Raw genomic sequence first — 24,627 nt, 5'->3', positions numbered from 1 at the left:
AGTGAGGTCCCTCTGTCCTCCCTCAGGGTTCATACCTTGAATCCCATTCGCACCTGAGCCCTCCCCTCTGATGCCCTGAGCTCGGCTCCTTACACCAGGTGCTTTATCCCCGAGAGACCCGGATGCGGAAGTCCGGACTCGCCACGTGTTCCCATCCCCCACCACGGACCTTCCCTGCCTGACTCTGGGTTGGGGCCAGCGTCCCTCAGTCCTCCCTCTGCATGCTCACCGTGAAGCCCAGCAGGACCTGTGCCCTCCCCCCCCCCCCCGCCCACGCGAGGGAGGCCCTTTTCCTTCTGCCAAGGTCCCCAGTCACTAGAGAAAGCCTGAGGCGCGAGTCCCACCCTAGGGCATAGGAGACCCCATCCCGCCCGATGCCTTTCTAAACTGACCCTGGGGCCCAAATGCTCTGAGGTCCCCCCTGTCCTGCCTCAGGGTTCATACCTTGGCTCGCAATTGCCCCTGAGATCTCCCCTTTGACGACCTGAGATGGGCTCCTTACACCAGGCGCTTTATCCCCGAGAGACCCGGATGCGGAAGTCCGGACTCGCCACGGGCTCCCATCCCCCACCACGGACCTTCCCTGCCTGACTCTGGGCTGGGGTCTAGGCTCCCTCAGTCCTCCCTCTGCACCCTCACCGTGAAGCCCCGCACTACCGGCGCCAGCCCCTCTGCCCACCGAGCGAGGCCCTGTTCCTTCTGCCAAGGTCCCCAGTCACTAGAGAAACCCGGATGCACCTATCCCAGCCTAGGGCATAGGAGACCCGATCCTGCCAGATGCCTTTCTAAACTGACCCTGCGGACCCAATTCTGTGAGATCACCCCTCTCCTGCCTCAGGGTTCATACCTTGAATCCCATTCGCGGCTGAGCCCTCCCTCTGACGCCCTGAGGTGGGCTCCTTACACCAGGCGCTTTATCCCCGAGAGACCCGGATGCGGAAGTCCGGACTCGCCACGGGCTCCCATCCCCCACCACGGACCTTCCATGACTGACTCTGAGCTGGGTCCTGGGTCCCTCAGTCCTCCCTCTGCACCCTCACCACAAAGCCCAGTATGACCTGCGCCCGGCCCTCTGCCCGCCTGAGGGAGGCCCTGCTCCTTCCACCAAGGCTCTGAGTCTCTCCGGAGGCCCCGAGGCCCCAGTCAGGCCACCGGACCACTTGTCCCATCCCCCCCGGGGGGACTTCCCGGAATGGCCTTGGGAGCCCACGTCTGAGAGATCCCCTCTGGCCTCCCTCAGGGTTCATACCTTGAATCACATTCACGCCTGAGCCCTCCCGCTGACGACCTGAGATCGACTCCTTACACCAGGCCCTTCGTCACTCAGAGACCCGGATGTGGAAGTCCGGACTCGCCACGTGCTCCCATCCCCCTCCAAGGACCTTTCCTGACTGACTCTGAGCTGGGGTCCTGGATCCCTCAGTCCTCCCTCTGCATCCTCACCAGGAAACAAAGCAGGGCCTGTGCCCACCTCTCTACCCCACTGAGGGAGGCCCCGCTCCTTCTGCCAAGGCCCCCAGTGTCTCTGAGACCCAGATGCACCAGTCCCTTCCCAGGGGCTAGGAGTCCCCATCCTGCTCAGGTGCTTTTCCAGACTGACACTACGGCCCGAATGCTGTGAGATCCCCTCTGTCCTGCCTCAGGGTTCATACCTTGAATCCCATTCCACCTGAGCCCTCCCTCTGACGCCCTGAGATGGGCTCTTACACCAGGCGCTTTATCCCTGAGAGACCCGGATGCGGAAGTCCGGACTCGCCACGGGCTCCCATCCCCCACCACGGACCTTCCCTCCTGAATCTGAGCTGGGGTCCTGGGTCCCTCAGTCCTCCCTCTCCACCGTCACCACGAAGCCCAGTATGACCTGCGCCCGCCCCTCTGGCGCCTGAGGGAGGCCCTGCTCCTTCCACCAAGGCTCCGAGTCTCTTCGGAGGCCCCGAGGCCCCAGTCAGGCCACCGGATCACTTGTCCCATCCCCCCGGGGGGACTTCCCGGAATGGCCTTAGCAGCCGAGGTGGGAGAGGTCCCCTCTGGCCTCCCTCAGGGTTCATACCTTGAATCCCATGCGCGCCTGAGCCTCCCCTCTGAGGACCTGAGATGGGCTCCTTACACCAGGCGCTTTATCCCCGAGAGACCCGGATGCGGAAGTCCGGACTCGCCACGTGCTCCCATCCCCCACCACAGACCTTCCCTGACTGACTCTGAGCTGGGGTCCAGGGTCCCTCAATCCTCCTACATCCTCACCATGAAACAAAGCACGACCTGCGCCCGCCCCTCTGCCCCACTGAGGGAGGCCCCGCTCCTTCTGCCAAGGTCCCCAGTGTCTCCGAGACCCGGACGCGCCAGTCCCCACACACTGGCCACGTGTCCCCATCCCGCCCGGGGCCTGCCCGCACTGGTCCTGGGCCGACCTCAGTTTCGACCCCTCTGTCCTGGGCTCCCAACTCCCTCGGTCCTGCCCCCGCTCGGGCTCGACCCCATCCCCCCTGACCCCCAGGTCCTCCCCGGGCCGCGGCCTTCCTGACCCGGCAGCCTTGCCCTCCGACCAAGGTCCTCAGCCCCCTCGGACCCCCGAGGCACCTTTCAGCCGACGCCCCCTGTGGCCACCCTCCCCAGGGGCCCCAGGGTCGGTCCGCGGTAGGGCCCGAGGGGCTGCACCCGCTCGGGGAAGGCTGGGCCCCACCGATCTCCCTCAGGTGCCGACACCCGCTCCAGGGAGGGCCTGGGCCCGTCCTTCTGGGGACCCGTGTCCCCTGCCCTGTCCCCGGCGGGAAGGGCTCAGCCGGACGGCGCTGCCCCGGCCGGGGTCTCTCGGGGCTGCTGCCAGGGGCTCCCTGGATCCCGGGGGTCCCCCCACGACCCCCACTCGGGGCACCCTCAGGGCAGGGTCTACCTGCACGCCTGGCTGCCGGGCCTGGGCTCCTTCCCTCAGCCAACCTGAATCCGGCTTCCCGCACACAGGGCCTCGCCTCTCTCAGGCCTGGAGGCGGAAGTCAGCGCTCGTCACATCCGGACCCCAGAGGAAGGGGTCCCCTAGGGCTGACAGCACCTCCGCGGCGATGGGTCCCGGGTGGGCAAGGCGGGAGCAGGGGAGCGGGGAGGAGGGTCCCTCGGTCCTCCCTGGGCGCCTCGCCTGCCCTCTGGCCACACTGGGCCGCCGCTGACCGCAGACCTGAGCCCCAGCGGGATGGTTTGCGGGGCTTGTGCCGCACCTGCTCCCGGGGCCCGGGGTGTCTCAGGGCTGCGGGCAGGGACGCAGTGCGCTGGGACATGGGACCCCTCGGCCCTCACCCAGGAGGCCCTCCTCTACCCTTGTGGGACACACGCAGTCACGGGACAGATGCCTGATGTGGACCCGCAGTGCCCGTGACCGTGGGGCAGGGTCGGAGGAGAAGCGCTCCTTCCAAGGGGTCCCTTCGCCAGCCGCCAGACTTCAGGAACAGTCTGAAGATTTTATAAAAACATTGAATCTACTGACGAGGCTGAGCAGCTGCAGAGGTTTGGGGTTCGGTCCCAGGGTTTTTAGGGTTATCCACTGTTGCGGGGTCCGCTGCAGTGAGTTTTCCTTTGTCGTGCTCGTTCATCCTAAGAAGCACACTGTCCGCCTCTACCCGGTGTGTGTACTACATATGTGTATATATGCATGCTTGTTTATGTTATATGTGTATTTATGAAACTACATTCTCTTACTCTAAGTGATTTACTTTGATAATCTCTCTTCTATTTCTAGTCTGCCCTTTATATTCTATGAAAATAAGTTTTGAAAATTCATTCCTCACCCCTAAGGTGATTTCAGGTGATTATTAGCTCAGACTCTGGAGTCAAATGCCTCAATCGCTCCATCTTTCCCTCTGTCCTGATAGTTTGCCAGGGCTATTGGCATGGATGCTCTGAGAACCCGCCTTAGATTTATACCCGGAATTAGGGCAGAAGTGTAAAATCATTTCTCCTACCCATCCTCTCATCTGCATCTGCGCAGCCTCCAGTACCCCCCCCCCCATATCCCTGCTGTTCCTCACACCCCAGCCCCAGACACAGGCATCAGCTCAGCACTATTCATCTCCTGCAGGATTTTCTCCTGTTTTGTTGTTTAAATTTTGTTGTTGGTTCGCCTTCCCCCTCTTCCTTCTCTAGTCTTTCGGATTCAGTTTGGGAAGCAGAATTCAGCAGTCTGAGGTTAATTGTCATCTTGCCAGCTACATGGTAAGGTGCTAAATGTATAAATTATTTCATCAAAATTATATGTTTGCAATATTCTGGTCCCCGTTAATGAACGTGGTATACTGGTCCATTTATTTGGGACATCTTGTACCTGAATCTATCAGTAAACTTGAGTACTTTCTTGTATACTTAGCTATATTTATACAGATATATAAAACTATATAACTATATGTATCATAATTATATTATATTAATAATTATATTATTATAGTATATAATATGTATACATATAGTTATATAGTTTTATACATAGTTGCATAGATCTTGTACATTTTTGTTTGGCTTCTTTATAGGTAATTTTTGGATTTTGTTGGTATCATGAATGGCATATTTTCTATTACATGTTCTAATTAGTTACTGATTTTGTAGGGCAGAGCTGTGTATTTTGCTATAATACTCTTTCATACACTATCTGAAGTCTTATCCACTTGAATATCCCACATGTCTAGTCCTTTAACTTTTCAAACTAGATGATTAGATTGTTTTGAAACACTCTCTTTATTTTCAATATTCATATATCTTATTTATGTGACATCCATAGCTCTGGCTTTGTGTTCCAGTACATTTATGAATGGTGGAGGTGGAAGTATCTATCTAAGTATAGTTTCTGACTCTAAAGGGAATGCTTCTAATATTTGACATTTAAGTATGTTTAGTGTCTAATTTTGGAAATGGAAGTTCTTTTTATTGTAAATTCATCTTGAATTAAGTTAAAAGACTTTTCTTGGGGCACGTGGGTGGCTCAGTCAATTGAGCATCCAGCTCTTGATTTCAGCTCCATCTCCTTAGCTTCCTGTCTCAGCATGGAGCCTGCTTGGGATTCTCTCTCTCCCTCCGCCCCTAGCCCTCCCTAGTGTCTCTCTCTCTCTCAAATGAATAAATAAATATTTTTTTTAAAAAAGACTTTTTGTTTACCTACTGATATGGTCAAATATTTTTTATTTCCTCTAATTTGTTAATGTAGGGAATTACAATTGAAATTATTTTCACCCTTTAGACACAGACAGTTCATTTAATTCATTGCTATGTTGAATATGCTATTAATTTATTTGAGATATTTGCTGCTATATGAATAACATGGCATAAGTATTCTTTTTGTGGTATGTACACATTTGGTTTTTGAATCTAGAATACCTAGACTGGGAGAGTAAGTTAAACAGTTGCCCATATTTCCATAGATTTGGAAGAGTTGATGTAAAATGGAGATTAATTTTCCCTGATATTTTGTAGAATTGTCTCCCAAAACTGCCTTTCCTGGAACTTTGGAGGGTGACTTCAATTTTGAATACAGTTTCAGTTTGTATTGTTAAGGGTTTTTATTCCTGTATAGTATGGGCCAATTTGCTCATTTCCCCCCCTAAAAAGTGATCAGTTTCATTTAGGATTTCCAATTTAATGACATAATTATTATAATGAAATATTTTCTTATAGAAAGTTTAAAATACATAGAGTAGTAGAGAGAATAGTATAATGAACCCATTGTACCTGATCCTCAGCTTCAAAAACCCAAATACATGGCCAATCTGGTTCCAGTTATTTCCCCACATACTCTGCATCTCAGCTGCTGGAATAATCATTTTATGTTTAAGTATTTCAATATACATTTCTAAAAGATAAAGACTTTAAAAAATAAACCATAAAGTCAATACAAATATCATTTCAAAAAATTGAATGTCATTAGTATCATTAAATATCCAGTTATTTTTCATATTTACCTGAAGGCCTTATACTTTTTAAAAAAATTTGAGTTGTGTCAAAATATGATTTGCAGGTGTGATTGTTCATTAGTTTCTTAAGTCTTTAAAAATCTACAAATTCCCCTAACATTATATCTTTTTCCTTACAATTTTTTTGTTGTTGTTGGAAAAAAGAAAACAAACCAAGTCTTGTGTTTTGTCCGGTTTCTTAGTGTAGATTTTACTTAATATAACACCTTGGTGTCCTTTAACATGTTTTTAGTGTGTTGTATTTCTTTTAATTAGTGATTAGAGGTATAAGCTTGATCAGGTTAAAATGCGTGTTTGTTTAATTGTCGTTATTGTTGTTTTGCAAGACATTAGGGGTCACACATTGTTTGGTTGTCTCTCTTTGTGCCATACTGGCAGTCATTAATACTTATTATCTTTATCCATTAATCCTTTAGAGATGGTAATTCTCTCATTCTCTCTTTCTTAGTTTATTGGCTGAAATATTTCTACATGTTATGTTAACCTTAAAAATAAAACAGCCAAGCATTTTACCAGCAAAAATGGATTTAATCGGGAATAAAAGAGAATTACAATTTAGGACGTGCAAAGTATGGTGAAACCACAGGCTATGCTGGAGAACGAAGGAGGGGTTCTCACTTTTATAGAGAAGAGGGGAAAGTTAGTAGGGCACTTACGAGCAAAAAAGCCTATGGGAGTAAATTAGGAGTTTCAAGTGTAGTGGCTTTTCATTGGCTAAATTGTGACCTTCTCTTATTGGCTGGGCTGTTGTCGGGGGATAAGGAAACCTTTCTTCCTCTGCGGGGATAGTAATGTAGTAGCTGAAGTAGAATCTATTTGCAAGGCGGGGCTCTTCCTGTTGGCTCTGTAATTGACTTAGACTGGTAGGGTGTGAGAGCTCCCCCTACTGGCGTTCTGACTCCGTTTTAACCGAAGTTTCTCCTTCGTTTTCACAGAAGGAAATCTTTTCTTGTTCACATCCACCATTGGTTATACTGAAGGAAAGATATAACATATTTGCAGTGTTCTCTTATAACTTTTAAATATCTTCTGCATCTCTATGTTGTACAATTTTATTTAACTTGTTTATTTGTGCTTTTTTCTTCATTAATTGATCATATTTGCAAAAGGTGTTTTGTATTTTCAAAGAACTGGCTTTTGTTATTTAGCTCTAATGTTATTTGTTTCATTATTTCTGCATTTATATTCGTTATTTCTAACTTTCCACTTCTTTAGGTTTATTATAGTCTTCATTGTCTAGCTTCTTGAATTGCTTGGATGTTTTAAATATTTATTTTTTTTCATATATTCGAGGTTATATATTGCCAGCTAAGTATCATTTAGACAGTATCACAAAGGTAATGTTGTATAGCTTTATGTGTATTACTTTTTTTTTACAAGTTGAATATATCACTCTATTACTTATGATATTAGACTTTTTTCAACATACATATACAAAAACTGGAGACTATAAAAATTATTTTTATTTATTTATTTTTGTTAAGACAATATTTTAGAGCAGTTTAAGGGTCATTTCAAAATCAGGGGAAAGGTGTAAAGATTTCTCATATTCCCACTGTCCCCACACATGCATAGCCTTCCCCATTATCAACACTCCCTACAGGAGTGGTAATTTCCTAAGTGTTTTCTTTTTAAAATTTCAGTTACGGTATTATTCAACTGTGGTTCGTTCTTTTATATATTTTCTATCTCTTTATTGAAATCCTCATTGATTTTTTCCCATTCTTCTCTCTAGCCTCATGGGTATCTTTATGATCATTACTTTTTTTATCAGGCACATTATTTTTCTGTTTTATTTCGCTCTTTCTCTGAGTTTTTTCTTGTTTTCTCTTTTGGAACATATTTCTAACTCCCCATTTTGCTTGATTTTCTGTGTTTGTTTTTATGGATTAAGTGGAACAGCTATTTTTTCAACTGGAAGGAATGTCCTTGTATAAGGTTGTTCTGTATGTTGTCTGTGTGTGCTTCGTAAATTTGCTGGCTGGTTGGAGCTGAGGTTGGCATGGGCTGGAGGTCCTGGGGTTTTCCACATAGAGGGCGCTCTATCAGGACAGCTAAAACTGAAGTGGATGCAGGTCAGGATATCCCAAGGTTCTATGTGCTGAGGGAACTCCAGCAGGACATTGGAGGCTGAAATGGGTGCAAGTTGGAGTATTTCAGGGTGCTCTGTGCAGGGGGTGTCTTGGCGGAGTGGCTGGAGCTGATGTGGTGTGTGGACCAGGAGGTGCTTGAGCTATTTGTGCAGAGGATGCCGTAGTAAGATAGCTGAAACTATGGTGGGTAAAAGCTCAGGGGACCCAGGGCTCTATACACAGAGGGCATGCTGAAACAGATGTGGATGTAATCAGGGATGTTTCTGGACTCTCTTCACAGAGGGTGCCCTGAAGGAGCAGCTGAAAGTAAGGCAGGATATAGGCTAGGAGGTACTGGGGTACACCATGCAGGGGGCATCCTGGCAGTGCAGCTAAAGCTAAAATGGGCACAAGCTGGTGTGGTCCCTGGGCTCTTCATATAAAATGTGCCCTAGCAGGACAGCTGAAGCTGAACTGGGTGCAAGCCATGGTGTTCCAAGGTATTTAGGGCAGTGGGTGCCCTGGTGGGGCTACTGAAGCCAAGGCCAGTGCAGGTGGACATGTTCCAGAGTACTCATGTAGGGGTGCTCTGATGGGTTGGTTGAAATTGATGCTGGCACAAGCCCGGGGTTCCTGGGGTGCTCCTCTTAGAGGACACCCTGGCAAGGTGGCTGGATTTAAAACAGACATTGACTGAGGTATTCTAGAGACTCTGTATCAGGGGTGCCCTAGCAAGCCATCTGAAGCCAAAGTGTGGGCCTGGAGTGTTCTGGGGTGTTTTGTGTCTGTGTCACCTTGGCACGAAGGCTGAGGCTGTGGTGAACACTGACTAGTGGTGTCCCAGTGTTCATTGCCCTCTGACCACGTTGGTGGGTCAACTGGGATTGGTGTGGGCTGGGGCCTGGGGCTCACTGAGGCAGCAGGCCAGTTAGGGTGCCCAGGCTATGCACTGGTCTCTCATTTCAAGATGGAGGTGGAGGCAGAGTGTAGAATGTGTCTGTTAACCCCTCCCACCTGGGGAATATTCCAGCAGCTCCCCTGCAATGTTGGAGTTCTAAAGCTGACTCTTACTTTTTTAAATTTTAATTTTAATGTTTTAAAGACTTATTTATTTTATTTTAGGAGGGGAGGGGCAAAGGAAGAAAGAGAATTCCAAGCAGATTGCCTGGGAATTCTTGTCTAAGCACAGAGCTCGTCTCGGGTTTGAGCTCATGACCCTGAGATCATGACCTGAGCGGATATCGTGAGTCTGGTGCTCAATGGACTGAGCCAGCAGCAACCCCAGGGCTGACTTTTTAACGTGCTAGTTGATATTTAAGATTTTGGGTTTTTAAAGTAAGAAAATAATAATATAAAATAATTTTTAAAATCAATAAAAGGAAAAAAGGCAAAAAAGAAAAGACAAAATGAAACTTAAAAAACATGACCAAAACCAAACCAAAACCAAACCCCCAAAACAAAACAAAAACCCCTCAAAACCCCAAATGACAACAAACCCCATGGCTTATTTTCTGTTCCCCAGTGCTACTGAATCTGGTGTGGGCTTGTAGACTCTGGGCTCACCGTGGTCTCAAACTCGCTGTGATGACCAGAACTGCCAGTTATGACATTCAGACCTTGCTCCCCTCTGGGTTTTTCCAGCTGGAGTGGGAATGTCAATGTGTTTTTTCTCCAGTCTTTCTGACCTGGAGAGTGTTCCCACAGCTCTTCCACCATTTGGCAGAGTTCTAGTGGTTGTCTCTTTTACATGCCAGTTGCTCTATTTTTTTTTTTTTTTCTAGTTGTTCTTTTAAACTGTGGCTTTCTTACTATACCCAAGGACACAGGAATCCGTTCCTGGTCCCTCAGTAATACCCCTCTCCACTGCTGTCCTCAGTGTCAGGGGTAGGGATTCCTTTCTTACTGTCTCTCCATCTTTCTTGCTATTCTCTTCTGTAGTTCTATTTTTGGTTGTGCAGAAAATATTCAGTCAGCCGTCTGTTCTTCAGGGGGAGTTCTCCAATTAACAGGTGTAATTTGGTGTGTTCCATTGAGGAGTTGAGTTCAGGGTCTTTCTTCATTGTCATCTTGGACCCAACAGTTGTTTCAAAACTACCAATTTTAACGTGTATAACTTTTTTGTTAAGGTGTTTGTTAAGGTCTTTAGCCCATTTTAAAATCAGGTTGTTTTCTTAATTTTGAGTTTTAGATGTACTTTCAAATTTTGGATAATGGACCTTTATCAGATATGTCCTTTGCAAATATTTTTTCCTAGCCTATGATTTCTTATCTCATTTTCTTGACATTGCTTTTCATGGAACAGAAGTTGTCAATTTTAATGCATTCCAGTTTAATCAATTATTTCTTTCATAGATTGTGCCTTTGGTGTTGCATCTTAAAGGTCATCGCCATACCCAAGAGTATCTAGGTTTTCTCCTATGTTATCCTCCAGGAGTTTTATAGTTTTGCATTTCACACTTAGGTCTGTAATCCATTTTGAGTTAATTTTGGTGAAGGGTGTAAGGTCTGTGTGTAAATTAATTTTTTCCATATAGTTGTTTAGTTGTCTAACACCATTTTCTTAAAAGTACTATCTTTTCCCCATTGTCCTGTCTTTGCTCCTTTTTAAAAGATCAGTTGACTATATTTGTATTTGTCTATTTCTGGGATCTCTATTCTGTTCTTTTTTTCACCAATACCACACTCTCTTGATTACTATAGTTTCATAGTAAATCTTAAAGTTGGGTAGTGTCAGTTTTCCAACTTTATTTTTCTCTTTCAATATTATTTTTGGTCTCTCACATTTCTTTCTGGTTCTTTCTTAATTGTTTTTATTTCTGATTACATTACCTATCTGATTTTGCATGCTGTCTATCTTATCCATGAGAGTCCTTAGTGTATTAATCGTAGTTATTTTAAATTTCTGGTCCAATACTTCCAATAGCCCTGCCACATAAAATTCTGATGCCTCCTTTCTCTCTTTAAACTGCATTTTTGCATTTTGGTATGCCTTGTAATTTTTTCTTAATAGCTGGACATGATGGTCTGGATAGAAAGAAATAAGCCTTTAACATGGTGGTAAGACATTTGGGGAGAGGAAATTTTCTGCAGTCCTATGTTAGATCCCAGTATTTTAGTGAGCTTGTGCATCTGGACTGTGAACTTCACAAGAATTTCATTCTTTTCTCCCCCCTTAGGTGGGACAGGATGACTAGAGTAGGCTGGAGTTGAGTATTTCCCTTCTACAGTTTGGAAAGCTAAAGCTAACTGGAGTTGGGTATTTCCTTTCCTGTTGGTCAGTTATGCTCTAATGATACCCCAGCAGGTTAGGCTCCTGTTAACTGGGTTCTCCAGAGGGCAGGCCTTATTAAGAAGAACAGGGTGAGTGCCTGTGTGGCTCAGTTGGTTAGGTGACTGCCTTCGGCTCAGGTCATGATCCTGGAGTCCCAGGATCGAGTCCTGCTTTGGGCTCCCTGATCAGAGGGGAGCCTGCTTCTCCCTCTGACCCTCCTGCCTCTCATGCTCTCTCTCCTTCTGTCTCAGATGGATAAATAAAATCTTAAAAAAGAAGAAGGAGGACAGGGTACTCTGACATATTTCAGAATGGTTCTTTTTTTGCCGCCCTGCCAGAAGCATGGGGGGATTTTTCTTGGTATTTACTGTGGGAACCTGGTTGAGCTCTTAGAGTAAATCTCACAGTATTTTGGCCCCCCACTCAGTGACTGCCCCCTGAAGTTTTTAACTCTCAATGTTGTCTATTCTGAGCCTCTAGTAATTCATCAATTATAGTTCAGGTAATCCCAGAACCGGTTCCCACAATGGTTTCCAGTTATGGGCCTCTGCTCTGGTAAGTTTTCAACCTCCTGTAGTCACCTGCCTGTCTCTCCAATTTTAGGGACCGTGTTTGCCCTGTGTCCTCACCTCTTGTATACAAGAATTGTTGCTGATTTTTCATTCTGTTCAGCCTTTTCTCATTTTTAGGAAGGAGATGCAACTTCCAATTTCCTTACATGTGGAGCTGAAAACTGAAAGTAAAAATGATTTTTGAGAATGCTGTGAAGAGGATGAGAGAAATAAAATGTCATTTAGAAGAGATTTCATGGAGGGACACCTAGCTGGCTAAGTCAGTGGAGGATGTGCCTCTTGATCTTGGGGTCATGGGTTCGAGTACCACATTGGTGTGGAGCCTACTTACAGGTGGTTTCAGGGTCCAGGGTGTTTTGTTTTGTTTTTGTTAGTCATAAAGATAAACATATTTAATTGCTGGCCACATAGTTTGTTTATCCCTGGAATACAAAGAAATTTGACACTAGAAAATCAGTCAGTATAATTAGCCTCATATAACAGTCAGGGATTGTCCAGAAAAATAGAAACATTTCTAAATATTTAACACAGTGAAAATTTAATACAGAGGACTATTTACACAAGTGAGGAGCCAAATGAGGGAAAGTTGGGGAACCCAATAAATAGCAACATGAGAAAGTCAATCTGACCTCCAGGCTGAAAGGACAAAGAGAGGTGGTAGTGTTACTACAATCTAAGTATTGGGTTCAATAGGCTCTGGAGGCATAGTAGGCCAATGTGATGGTGGCAGGACCCATAGGGAATATGTAGTCATTGAAGGAGAAGCCACTTGATGCAAAGGAAGAAGGAGGAAAAAAGTTTGTCTACCCTGGGTTCTAATCTCCTGCTGGTGCCTCCAGTTGGCTGCACTAAAATGGTAACCAAATATTGGTGAGCTTAAGGATCATAGCCTTCAGGGGTCAGCCCCTGTGTAATTGAGGGAAGAGCAGGAGAAGAATGAAGGATGAATCTAGGAACAAATAGGCTCAGGATTGTCTTACCATATTAACAGATTGAATAAGGAAAATAATATTTAATTTGATAAATAAAAATAATTAATATCTGCATGCAGTCATAATAAAAAGAAATGCTAATCCTAGAGCATAAAGTATGTATTTGTGAGTCCATACTGATGTAAATGAATGATTGGTAAATAAACAAATGGGAGAGAACAGGTACATCTCCCCATGTGGGAGAATTACAAATTGTTTATGTAGATACCCCCATTCAAGGCAAGGGAGCATAACTCTTCACTCCTTTAAGTGTGTGCTGTGCCTAGTGTCTTCCTTCCAAAGAAAGCACAATGTGGAAAGGGTGGGGGAGAGAATAATTTTACAGTAGAGAAGCCTGAAAAATGTGACTTTAGCCAGGTGATCAAGATTAACATCAACTCTGATGTCAAGTTGGTAGTATGTACCCTTGATATGATGTCATGAGAGTAGCACGTTCTTTGTGTTATTCCTCCCTAAAACGCATAACCCCAGTATCTTTATGAAAAAAAATCGTCAGAAGAATTCCCAGAGTGTCATCCTGTAATATACCTGACCAGTAGTCCTCAAAGCTGTCAAAGTCACCAAAGTAAGGAATGCCTAAGAAACTGTTATAGTCAAGAGCATTGTAAGGAGGCACGATGACTAATTGTATTGTGGGATCCTGGATACGATTCTGGAACAGAAAAATGACATTAGATAAAAACTTAGGAAATCTTAACAAAAAAACTAAGGAAATCTGAATAAAGTGTGAATTTGTGTTATTAGTATTATAACAATATTGGCTCATTAGTTGTGACAAATGTACCATGTGAATACAAGATGTTAATAAAGAGGAAACCGAGTATTGAGCATATGGGAACTCTTTATACTATCTGTGCAATTTTTTAAAAAAGATTTTATTTATATGACAGACAGAGATCACAAGTAGGTAGAGAGGCAGGCAGAGAGAGAGGAAGGGAAGCAGGTTCCCCACTGAGCAGAGAGCCCGATGTGGGGCTCAATCCCAGGACCTTGGGATCATGACCTGAGCTGAAGGCAGAAGCTTTAACCCACTGAGCCACCCAGGCACCCCTATTTTTGCAAATTTTTTATAAATCTAAAACTATTCTAAAATAAAGAGCTTATTAACAAATGAATAAGAGGGGAAATTTAGCCAACTAGAAAAAGGATATATATGAAAACCTACAGCAAACATCATACTTGAATGAGGAAAAGTTGAAAGCTTTTAATTTGAAATTGGGAACTAGACAAGGATACCTGCTGTTATTTCTATTCAATAGTTTGATGGAAATACTAGCAAGTGCAGTAATGAAAAGCAGAAAAATAAAAAACATAGAGATCAGAAAAAAACAAGAAATAAAGCTTCCATAACAGATGATTATACTGCCTGCAAAGAAAATTCAAAAGTACTTTCTGGGTTTAATATCAATATACAAAAAGTAAACTTTGTTTCTACAGCAACAAACAGTATGGAAATGAAAGTAAGAAAACTGTAAATTTGAAACCTATCATACTAAAGTATCAGCCACCAAGAATAATTCTAGCCAAAGAATGTTTAAGAACTTATGGAAAAAATACAAAAATGCTATTTAGATAAATGTATGAAGAAATACATAACTATAAAATAAAATATCATGGTTATGAAGATTCAACAAGTTAATTCTCCCTAAAATTAATCTATAGATAAACTGTATTTCTAGTACAAATCCCCAAATCTGTGGGTGAAAGTGTATTTATGTGCACGTGTGTATGAAACATGACACAATGATTCTAAAATTTAAACTGAGATGCAATAGGCCAAAAATAGCCATGGCAGTCTTGAGATAATAGAAGGTAAGAGGAGTTACACTGCTAGATATGTAAGAATTGTTAAAATGCTATAGTAATTAAGTTTGTGGTGGATGCAGGGGTTGACAAATAGGCCAATGGAAATGAATAGAGCCTTGAAACAAAGACTCTTATTATAGGCCCTTGATTTATGAAAATGGTATAATTTCAGAGCAACGGGAAAAGGAAAAGTTTTTTTATTTGAAAAGTCTTTCAAATAAATGACAACAAACAATAGGATATCCACATAGAAAACAAAATACAACTGGAACCTTCCAGTCACCACACAAAATGAATTGCAGAGGAATTAAAAAGCTCCATTTAAAGTTGTTATTTTTTAAAAACTTATTTTTATTAGTTTCAGAGGTAGAACTTAGTGATTCATCCATTGCATATAACACCCAGTGCTCATTGCATCACGTACCCTCCTTAATGCCCATCACCTGGTTACCCTGCCCACCCTCACCTCCGCTCTAGCAACCCTCAGTTTGTTTCCTAGAGTTCAGCGTCTCTTACAGTTTGTCCTCCTCTCAATTTTCATCTTATTTTATTTTTCCTTCCCTTCCCCTATGTTCATCTGATTGTTTCTTTTTTTTTTAAGATTTTATTTATGTATTTGACACAGAGAGAAATCACAAGTAGGCAGAGAGGCAAGCAGAGAGAGAGCAGGAAGTAGGCTCCCTCCTGAGCAGAGAGCCCAATGTTAGGGCTTGATCTCAGGCCCCTGAGATCATGATCCAAGCCTAAGGCAGAGGCTTAACCCACCGAGCCACCCAGGCGCCCCTCCTCTGATTGTTTCTTAAACTCCACATATGAGTGAGATCATATGGTATTTGTCTTTCTCTGATTGACTTATTTCACTTTACATAATATTCTCTATTTCCACCCAAGGGGTTGTGACAAGATTTCATTCTTTCTGATGGCTGTGTAATATTCCATTGTATATATATATACCACCTCTTCTTCATTCATCTGTAGATGGACATTTGGACTCTTTCCATACTTTGGCTGTTGTGGGCATTGCTGCTATAAACATTGTTATAAAAATATTCAATTGCATATATAAGTATAAATAATAGCAAAATGATCCTTTATATATTCTATCATCTGGAGAGCCCGCAGTCCTGTTCAAGTAGGATGTGGATAGTGCTGGAGAGGAAAAGACTAAAAGAGGCTCGGGATATTGGTCAAATCAGTAACAAAAAGGGTGGAAATTATATGAATTAGGGAATGGAAATCGTAGCTTCTTTTGCCCCTTTGTGGCCAATATTGATGGCTTTGCCACCTTCATGGGCCTTTGCTTTCAAAGAGCAGGACCTGGTACTCAGCAGTGGCTTGGGAGAAAGATACCTGGGCCAATAATCTGTTTATTCTGACTCCTACCAGACCAATCTTTCTTCTGATCTCTTGAATTCTGGAGAGTATGTCTTGACACAATCATACATGTGTGACTTGACAGTACAATTTCAGAGATTCATGGCAATGAGATGTTGGGATGACTACAGACACCCTGAACAAGCCCAGTAGTCCTCTACTGACTTAGAGTCAGTGCCAGGTTGTTGACTTGTGATGGGAGCAGAGTCCTCACTCCCTCCTTACCTGGATTAGAGAGCTCTTGCTAGGGGGAAGGACTTGGAGGTCTTAACCCCACTACTTTTCTGCTCTGGTGAAGGTGACCTGCAGATCCCGTTGTCTTGCGGAAATCCCTTCTTATAGACCTCTACTACTGGGGATTTGGGTACTTAATGGAGTAATGGAGGGGTCTCTCTCCTCCCTGAGGTCAGGGGTACTCTAAGTGGGGAGAAGATAGGAATCATGTAATGATTCCACAGTGGTTAGGGAGCTACTGGGAGCACCTCCTCTTCTACCACATGAACTACCACAGTCTGGGCAGGATGGAAGTGTCTAATAAAGTCCCTCCACCATAAAAATAGGATTTGAAGCTCCTAATTGGAGATGCTTCAGGTTCGCTGTCTTATGCTCTAAGAATGGCATCATCCATAAATAAGGCCATAAGGTCATTAGGTGAGGAGACCTCTTAGGAGGAAGAAGTTCATTTTGGTCATTTGATTCACCCATGGATAGCTGAGCCCATCCCATTGCTGCTCCACCACTTAAATTTTTTTTTTTTTTAATTTAGCTGCTCTCACTCTTGACAGGACTCAGAGAAGAATTCAGAAACATTCAGAAATCCTGAGATCCCCTCTCTGATATGAGGAATTTGAGAGGTAGAGTATTTGAGAATTTGGGGGGTAAGGAGGGAAAAAATGAAACAAGATGGGATTGGGAGGGAGACAAACCATAGGAGAATCTTAATCTCAGGAAACAAACTGAGGGCTGCTGGGGGTTGCGGGGGGAGGGATGGAGCGGCTGGATGATGGTCACTGGGGAGGGTCTGTGCTATGGTGAGTGCTGTGAAGTGTGGAAGCCTGATGATTCACAGACCTGTACCCCTGGGGCTAATAATATATTATATGTTAATTTTTTAAAAGTATATGAAAAAAAGTATTAAAACATTATATGCTAATTAGAAAAAAAGAAATCTCGAGATCCCAGAAGACGTTTACTTGTAACTTTGTCAGAGATTTCAGTGGAGGCTTGGGTTATCTCCAAGTCTACTTTGCTCAGGACCAAGTCAGCCCAGAGTGGGTGAAAAGACAAATTGAAGTCTTGTCCATAGGAAGGGGGAGGTACAACTTCCTCCAGCGGTCAGAAAGCTCTCCTTTAAGAACAGCAAACACTCTGATGATTGGCAGTGCTTTGGAATTTTAATGTATGTTGCTGGTTCATGTGTCAAAGTTAAAGACGAGAAGACTACTACAAAGGAGGGCATAGGTATCTCTGAGTTGGAAGAGGAGCAAGTAATATTCCTACAAAGATCAAGAGAAACTCCCAATGGTTGTCATTAGTACTTCTCAGTGATAGGTTCACCTTTCCTGGGTACATAGCAAACTAAATGTCCTGGCTCTTTAGAGTTATGTCAAGCTATAATTTCTAGTTAATGAGTTGTGAGTACATGTGTATTCCTGATGTGAGACCCCACCCCCAACTTTCCTTTCCCTCCATTACAAAGATTGGAGAAGCACATGCCAATGATCCCTCTGTCAGCTTGTCCCTGAATGGCTACCATGAGCAGAAGTTCCCCCGATGATGTGCATTGATATACAATACGAGATGGAAATAAAGATATTTTGGGCTTAAGTTACTGGGATTTGGGGGCTGGTATCATAAGCAGCACTCACCTAGCCTTTCTGCATGGATTATCCTATACCAGATTGGGCATTACATGGTTAGCCATTCTCAGGTGGTGTGATGGGGCAGAGTCCCTTCTACATACAATTTTGCACCTAACCAAAGACCCTCTGTTTGTGGTTTGGCATAGGCCCGGGCTCCAGGACATCCTCCATCCCGGCACTCTCTACATAGAGGATTATGCGGATACTTTGACAGGAAAGTGAGACCCAAGCTTTCTGTCCACTGTCTCCAATATATTTTTAACCTCTGTCCCCCCACGTGATATTAAAGGGAGACTTTCTGAGACGCTGATTTGGTTTTTCTTAAAAGATTTTCATTTATTTATTTGAGAGAGAGAGAGAGAGAGGCCGAGGGAGAGGGAGAAGCAGGCTCCCCGCTGAGCAGAGAGCCCCATGTGGGGCTCCATCCCAGGACCCTGGGATCATGACCTAAGCTGAAGGCAGAGGCTTAACTTACTTAGCCCCCCAGGCGCCCCTAAGAAGTTGAATTGTAATGGAAATAGAGAAATCTAGAGTCAAGGATGCTGAAATGCATTCTGTTGCAGAAAATCTTAGGTTGGCCATGGGAAGAGTTCATGTTCAAGTTCTGGCACCTGTGCATTGGGTGTAGTCCCTGCGCTGTTTTCAGACCATTGGACAGGAATGCATTTAAATCTTATGATAAATAGTTCCTTATCCCCTAGTACTTTTAAAAATATCAGTATAAAATGCACTTAAGATTAAAAAAATAAAACAAAGCTGCCTCAGTTCTGTCCTGGCTCTTTAGAGTTATGTCAGGCTATAATTTCTAGTTAATGAGTTGTGAGTACATGTGTATTCCTGATGTGAGACCCCACCCCCAACTTTCCTTGAGCTTCTGGTCAGGAGGAGAGCTTAAGAGAGACCTGGACTGGGTAAGCAGTACCAGGGCAGTACCAAGGGGCCCCAGGGAGGCCCTGCTAGGGCTTGGAGTAAGCTGAGCCAACATGGGAGGCTGGGAAGAGAGGCCTTGCCAAAAGCCTCGAGACATTGTGGCAAGGGCTCTTTTGCCCTAAGGGAAGCTGTAAACGGAAAGGGAGGCCATACCCCTCTTCCTCCACCCTATCCTTTAAGGTAGTTGTTCGATCAGTGGGCAGCAAGTGACAGTGGGAACATTGAAGGGCAGCAAGCTCCACTTGGGGTCGCTGGCCACCTTCAAAACCTAACTTGTTAAAAAAAAAAAAATACAAAACCTGACTGGCGGCAAGAAATTAGCCTGCAGAAAAGAACTCAGTAGCTAACGGTAGGCTCCAGGTGTACTGTGAAAACTCCTCCTTACCTCCAACTGCGTTTTCTGCTGTGTGGACCTATAACAACACCAGGCCCCTCCCACCACGGGCAGATCGGCAAAGCAAAGTGCCCAGAAGGCACTGCTCTTCTGGCCTCTTTGGGCACTAAAGGGATCACAGAGGAGGAGACATCAGGTTAGGGGCCGTGTTGCAACTCCCAGGGTTTTCATCAAGTGGTGTTTGAAGGTGGAAGTATCAGCAGGATGTTTCAATGTGACTTTACAAAGTTTTATTATTATGTTAATTTTTATACTTATAGCAAGAATTACTAACAAACTCTACTCACTGGGCCAGAGACCCTCGTGGTACCTACACTTGTGAATTCATTGGCCAGCCAGGGACCTCAGCTCCAAGTTCTAACTATGGTCAGGACTCTACAAAGTTTTTAAAACGTGAGCATGCCCTCGTCCCAACCCCATAGGGCTTTCTTGCTCTCTAGTTTGTACATCCACGTTGGCAAAAGAGATTTTTTTTAATGTTCTTAATAAAGATTCCCCTGCCAATGGAAATAAATGTTCACATTATATTTTGGCACTACGGTGGCTTGACGTGTTTCGCAGTTTTTGTTTTACTTATTATTTATTTATTTTCTATCATATTCAGTTAGCCTGCCTATATAGTACATCATTTTTTTTTTATTTTTAAGATTTTATTTATTTAACACACACACACACACACAGAGCAGGAGCGTGTGCATAAGCAGGGGGAAGCAGCCGAGGGAGAGGGAGAAGCAGGCTGTGGGTCTCGATCCCAGGACCCCAGGATCATGACCCGAACTGACAGTAGATGCTCAACAGAATGAGCCTCCCAGGTGCCCCTTAGTTTTTGATGTGGTGTTCAATGATTCATTAGTTGCATATAACACCCAGTCCTCATCGCAACATGTGCCCTTTGTTTTAAATGATTAAAATGGCTTGTGTGAAAGTGTAAACTAATATCAACTGTACATTACTATTTCCACTCTGCTTGAAAACCATGGATTCAAATATCTTAGGGTATGAGCAGGTCAGTGTGCAAAGCCTTGGGGAGGCAAAGGTGAAGAACAGTGGAAGCCAGAGGCTTCCTGGGCCCAGAAGGGTTGGTCCTTTCCAACCGGACAGAGAGGAAACACAATAACCTGTAAGTATAATTGCCACCACATGTATTTATTTTCTCCTTTTGACTATTTACAAACCTTTATTTCAGCATACTTTTCAGAAGCATAATTTTATGTTTCTTCATGTTTTCCTTCTTTGAAGTCTGGACTGGTCAAGGTCTTTTTCATGCAAAATGTACATTTAATGAGGGCAAAGAGGGAATTGGGTCTTCGGGGGGATCTCTGCTGTTCTGTACCCTTCTGCAGGTCAGGCCAGTAAGACACATGGGTCTCAGTCCTCCTCCTCTCCTGGTTTCCTTGAAGACCTCCAGGTTTGTGGTTTTACTGTAGTTCATCTGCTTCCGAATGGCACTGCCTTGCCTATCTGAAGAACTCTCTGGCTGCCCAAAGTCAAACACCACAGCCAATTTCACTACACTCGGGCTCCTTCAGTTCTGCTGATGACTCCTGACCCCAGGGATACAGTCCGGCAAGACAGAGTGGGTGCAAAGTCTCACACATGTTGAATTAACAGAGGTGACCCTGACCAACTAGGGCTATTTTATAATTGAAATATATCAGAGAGACACTGTAACACCCCCCCTACCCTGAAAACCCAACAATGATAATAGAGATTTCATATTGATCACAGGACACTACACAACAAACACAAACACACTGCACTTTCAATAGAACAAGTCACGATTTCCTTTGATGCTCAACACCATGGCAAGGTACCATGCAGGTTGATAGCTTAGCAAATGCATTCATTAGTTAATAGCTCAAAGGGTTAGTTCTTTAATGTACAGAAGAAACCTCATTAGGAATGGCCACAGTCTCAGCAAAGCTCAGTTCTAAATATGCAAAGACATTACAGCCTTGCTATTAACAAGATGACACAGATTGTAAGAATACATTTTACAAGCTCCAGTAAGACCCAACAGATCATCCGTTCTCTCTGCAAAGGCACACGTCCTTACAATAAGGTAGTGGTGGTGAAGGAATTCTAGGGGCAAAGACACATGGGTCTCATAATGGGATAATGGGATAGCCCATGTGAGAAAGAGGAAAGATAGGTAGAAAACTGAAGTGGGGGTTGCTCCATCCCAGACTCAACAAGACCTTTCCTTCTGCCCGAGCTCCAAACTATCTCGCTCCCAAGCACCCTCTGATTGGCTGGGGCTGAGAAAGGCTCTGCACTTCTGGAGTTACTTGGTGTGAGGTGGGGAGTGGGGCGGGACGTAGGCAGCTGGCTGAGGATAGGGTCAACAACGACGCTGATGACAGAACACACACGGAACACAACAAGGGGAGATCTGGCAATTTTCAGGCTAAAATGACCCAGTCCATGAGAAACTCAGAAGGTTCAAATTTCTGCAAAGGTGTCATTGCCAAACCTCCACCTCACCTTGACACATAACCTCACACAGTGTGAGTTGCAGTTGAGTTCAACCGTTTTCATTGCAGCACTTGAGGGCAAGTTGTTCTTTTTAAGGTATAAATATTTTTATCTAGCTACATGGATCTACAGAGATATTTACAACTGGCCTCTCTGCCTCTCTTCTGGGCTTGAAACCTTCCCGTGCATTGCCGTCAGACACATCTTCAAACCTACTTTGCAGTCCCCACGGCTGCAATCTCTCTGTATGACATCACCCCAAATAAACCGCTCATTTCCCACAGGGCTCAAAGGCCCTCCAGGGTTCTGGAAACCCAAATCCCAATAAATCATCCAATGCTTTTCTCCAGGAAGCAAGTCTTCCAATAGCCATGATGGGAGCCTCAGATGTGGGGTCATTTCTCTTCTCCCAACCTGGATCTTTCTGTGAGAGGTTTCCAAAAAGAGATCTTTGATACTCCAGTGGCAACTTTTTTATTTTTAGCTGTTTTAGGCGTGTTTGTGTGTGCGTGCACACGAATACGAGGGTGATCGTGTGTGATTGTGCATGTGAATATATAAGTAGCTGTGAGTGTGTACCTGTTTGTGTATACCTCTGTTTGGTGCTGAGGGTGAGTGCCCACATGTCTTAACGTGTATGTGTGACTGCGTAGGTGTCTGTGGGTGTGTATGTGCAGGAGGCTGTATTTGTATGCTGTGTGTATAGAAAAGAAGAGAGCTGTCAAACTGGGCTGACCTAGGTAGTCAGCCCCTGGGGCTCCTTTGTACCTCTCTCCTTGGTCAATCCTCTCACCCTTCTGACGCTATCTTTCTATGGACTCCAAATCCAAGGCCGTCCCAAGATGCAGGATGGGTTACTACAGTGCTCCTGGCCCCCAAAGGGCCCAGCCCTACTGTCCATGCCTGCAGCCCTCTCCCAGGCACCTTTAGCTCTCCACTTCCAGTGCTGCAGTGGATACCGTGGGCGATTTCCTCACATCAACCACCTGCTTCTGGCGGCCTTCAGCCCCGACATGCGTCGGGCTTACAATGTGATTGCAAGAAGGGGTTGAGTTCTCAAGGCTATATACAAGTCCCTCTCCAGTTCTTTAGCTTTCCCCACCCATTATCTACATCATATATCTGTGCTTAATGCACCTTCAAGGCACTGCTCCCCCCACCCAAACCCTGCCTTTGTTCCTCAGGCCTGTCGTTTCAGGACAAAGCAACATGCTCTACACTCCCAGCTTATCCCCTGTTCAAGCGCTTCCTATCTCAAAGCACTAAATTGTCACTTTCTGGGACTACCTTCACTTCTCCTGTGTCTTCTGTCCAGGAGACAGCACAGACGGGCGGAGGGGGGGGGGACCGGGAGACACTGCTCCCTGGAACAGGAAGTTGGAAAGAAACAGTCAGTTAACCAGCCCGGCCAAATACGCACCCCCCACTAATGTGGGAACAGGCCAAAGGAATTTGGATGGTTCTAGAAGAGCCACCAATGGGAAATACATATGCTTTTGGGTGTTTTTCCTTTCACACTCATTCGAATCATGCTCTCATACACACACAGCATATACCCATGTGCGTCCACACAAGCACACATACTCTTTCATAGGGGTTGTTATATATACACTTTTATACACACCGATATAGATTTACATTACTATACACAGAACTGTACAGCTTCTCAAATGGGTGTATGTACATACAGAATTACTGTGATGCACACATGCACTCAGCTATACACAGAAACACAAACACGGACACACACTTAAAAGGGTAGGTGTCTGAGGGGCTGTGGGAGAGGCTGCCTAGGCAGGAAGGAGAAACACAGGCTGAGTGCTCGGCAAGTCTTGTTCCCCCGTGGCCTCCATTAGCGAGGTGGAGCTGCTAGGAAAGGGAGCGCAGGCTACTTTCTATTTCCCTTGGTGGCCCCCCGGGTGGGCAGTACCCATGTTTCGTGTGCTTGGTTCACACTCACTGGCCGGTCACGGGCCACTTCCTGCAGAGCTGTCCCGTGCGCTATAGAATGAGGTCTGGTGCCTAGTAGCTAGCCTGATGGAGCACCCCCGTTTGTAAAGAGGGAGGAGAAAGGGGAGCACTTCAGTTGAGAGAGTTAAGAGGATAAGGAGAAAGAAGAACAAGTGGCGTGGCTCTACCACTTACCAGCCTTAAGCATGAGACAGAAGCTCCATCTTCTCCCCTCGGAAGAGTGGGGACAACGTGCTTTGCCTTCCCTGGCTCACTGGGCTCCTGTGAGGCCGTGACAATATGATGGGTCGGTGAGCTTGTTGACATCTGCTACGCACTAGACACACAGGATTACTACAGAGATTCACAACAACTGTTCGTCTGCTGTTCTAGACCAGGGAATGAAACAGCAAGTTGGAATTTCCTGACCCTAGTCTTCTTTCAGCAAGTGTTTGCTCTGGGACTAGTGATCAAGTCAGCATCTGACCTGGACAGACGTACCCAGTCCCCAGTCTGAAATATCAAACATCGTCAAGCAGAAATATAGACAAGAGAAGTCCCAGTCCCTCCAGAGATGCCAGTTCAATCTGGGAATCTCCAACTTGACCTCATCACCCCCTGCAAGCTCCTGCTGGAAACATGATCTCTCACTTTGACATCTCACTCAGTGGGGAAGAGGCACTTTCAGATCTCCCCAAGTCACCTAGAGCCAGCCCCCTGCACTTTCACACGATGGCTAGTGCCCCCCTTGTGTACCCCTGCTCAACCTAGCTTGACTTTCTCTGGTGAAACCTTAATCAGGGGGTGAGCAAGGACTCAATTCCTAGGAGGGGAAAAATAGAAGAAAAACAGTAATGTAAAAGGAAATTCAACACATCACGGGGCTGGGGGTGGGGGTGGGGGCAGAAAAACGCCCAGAAATGTTTACGCATTCCTCTGTCTCCCGTCCTGGCTTTGTCCTCCGAGCATTTCCAGGGGCTTTTC

This window comes from Mustela erminea, chromosome X (genome assembly GCF_009829155.1).
Source record: "Mustela erminea isolate mMusErm1 chromosome X, mMusErm1.Pri, whole genome shotgun sequence".
In the NCBI taxonomy this organism is placed as follows: domain Eukaryota; kingdom Metazoa; phylum Chordata; class Mammalia; order Carnivora; family Mustelidae; genus Mustela; species Mustela erminea.
The sequence above is the reverse complement of the archived record's forward strand: the minus strand, read 5'-3'. Positions refer to the sequence as shown.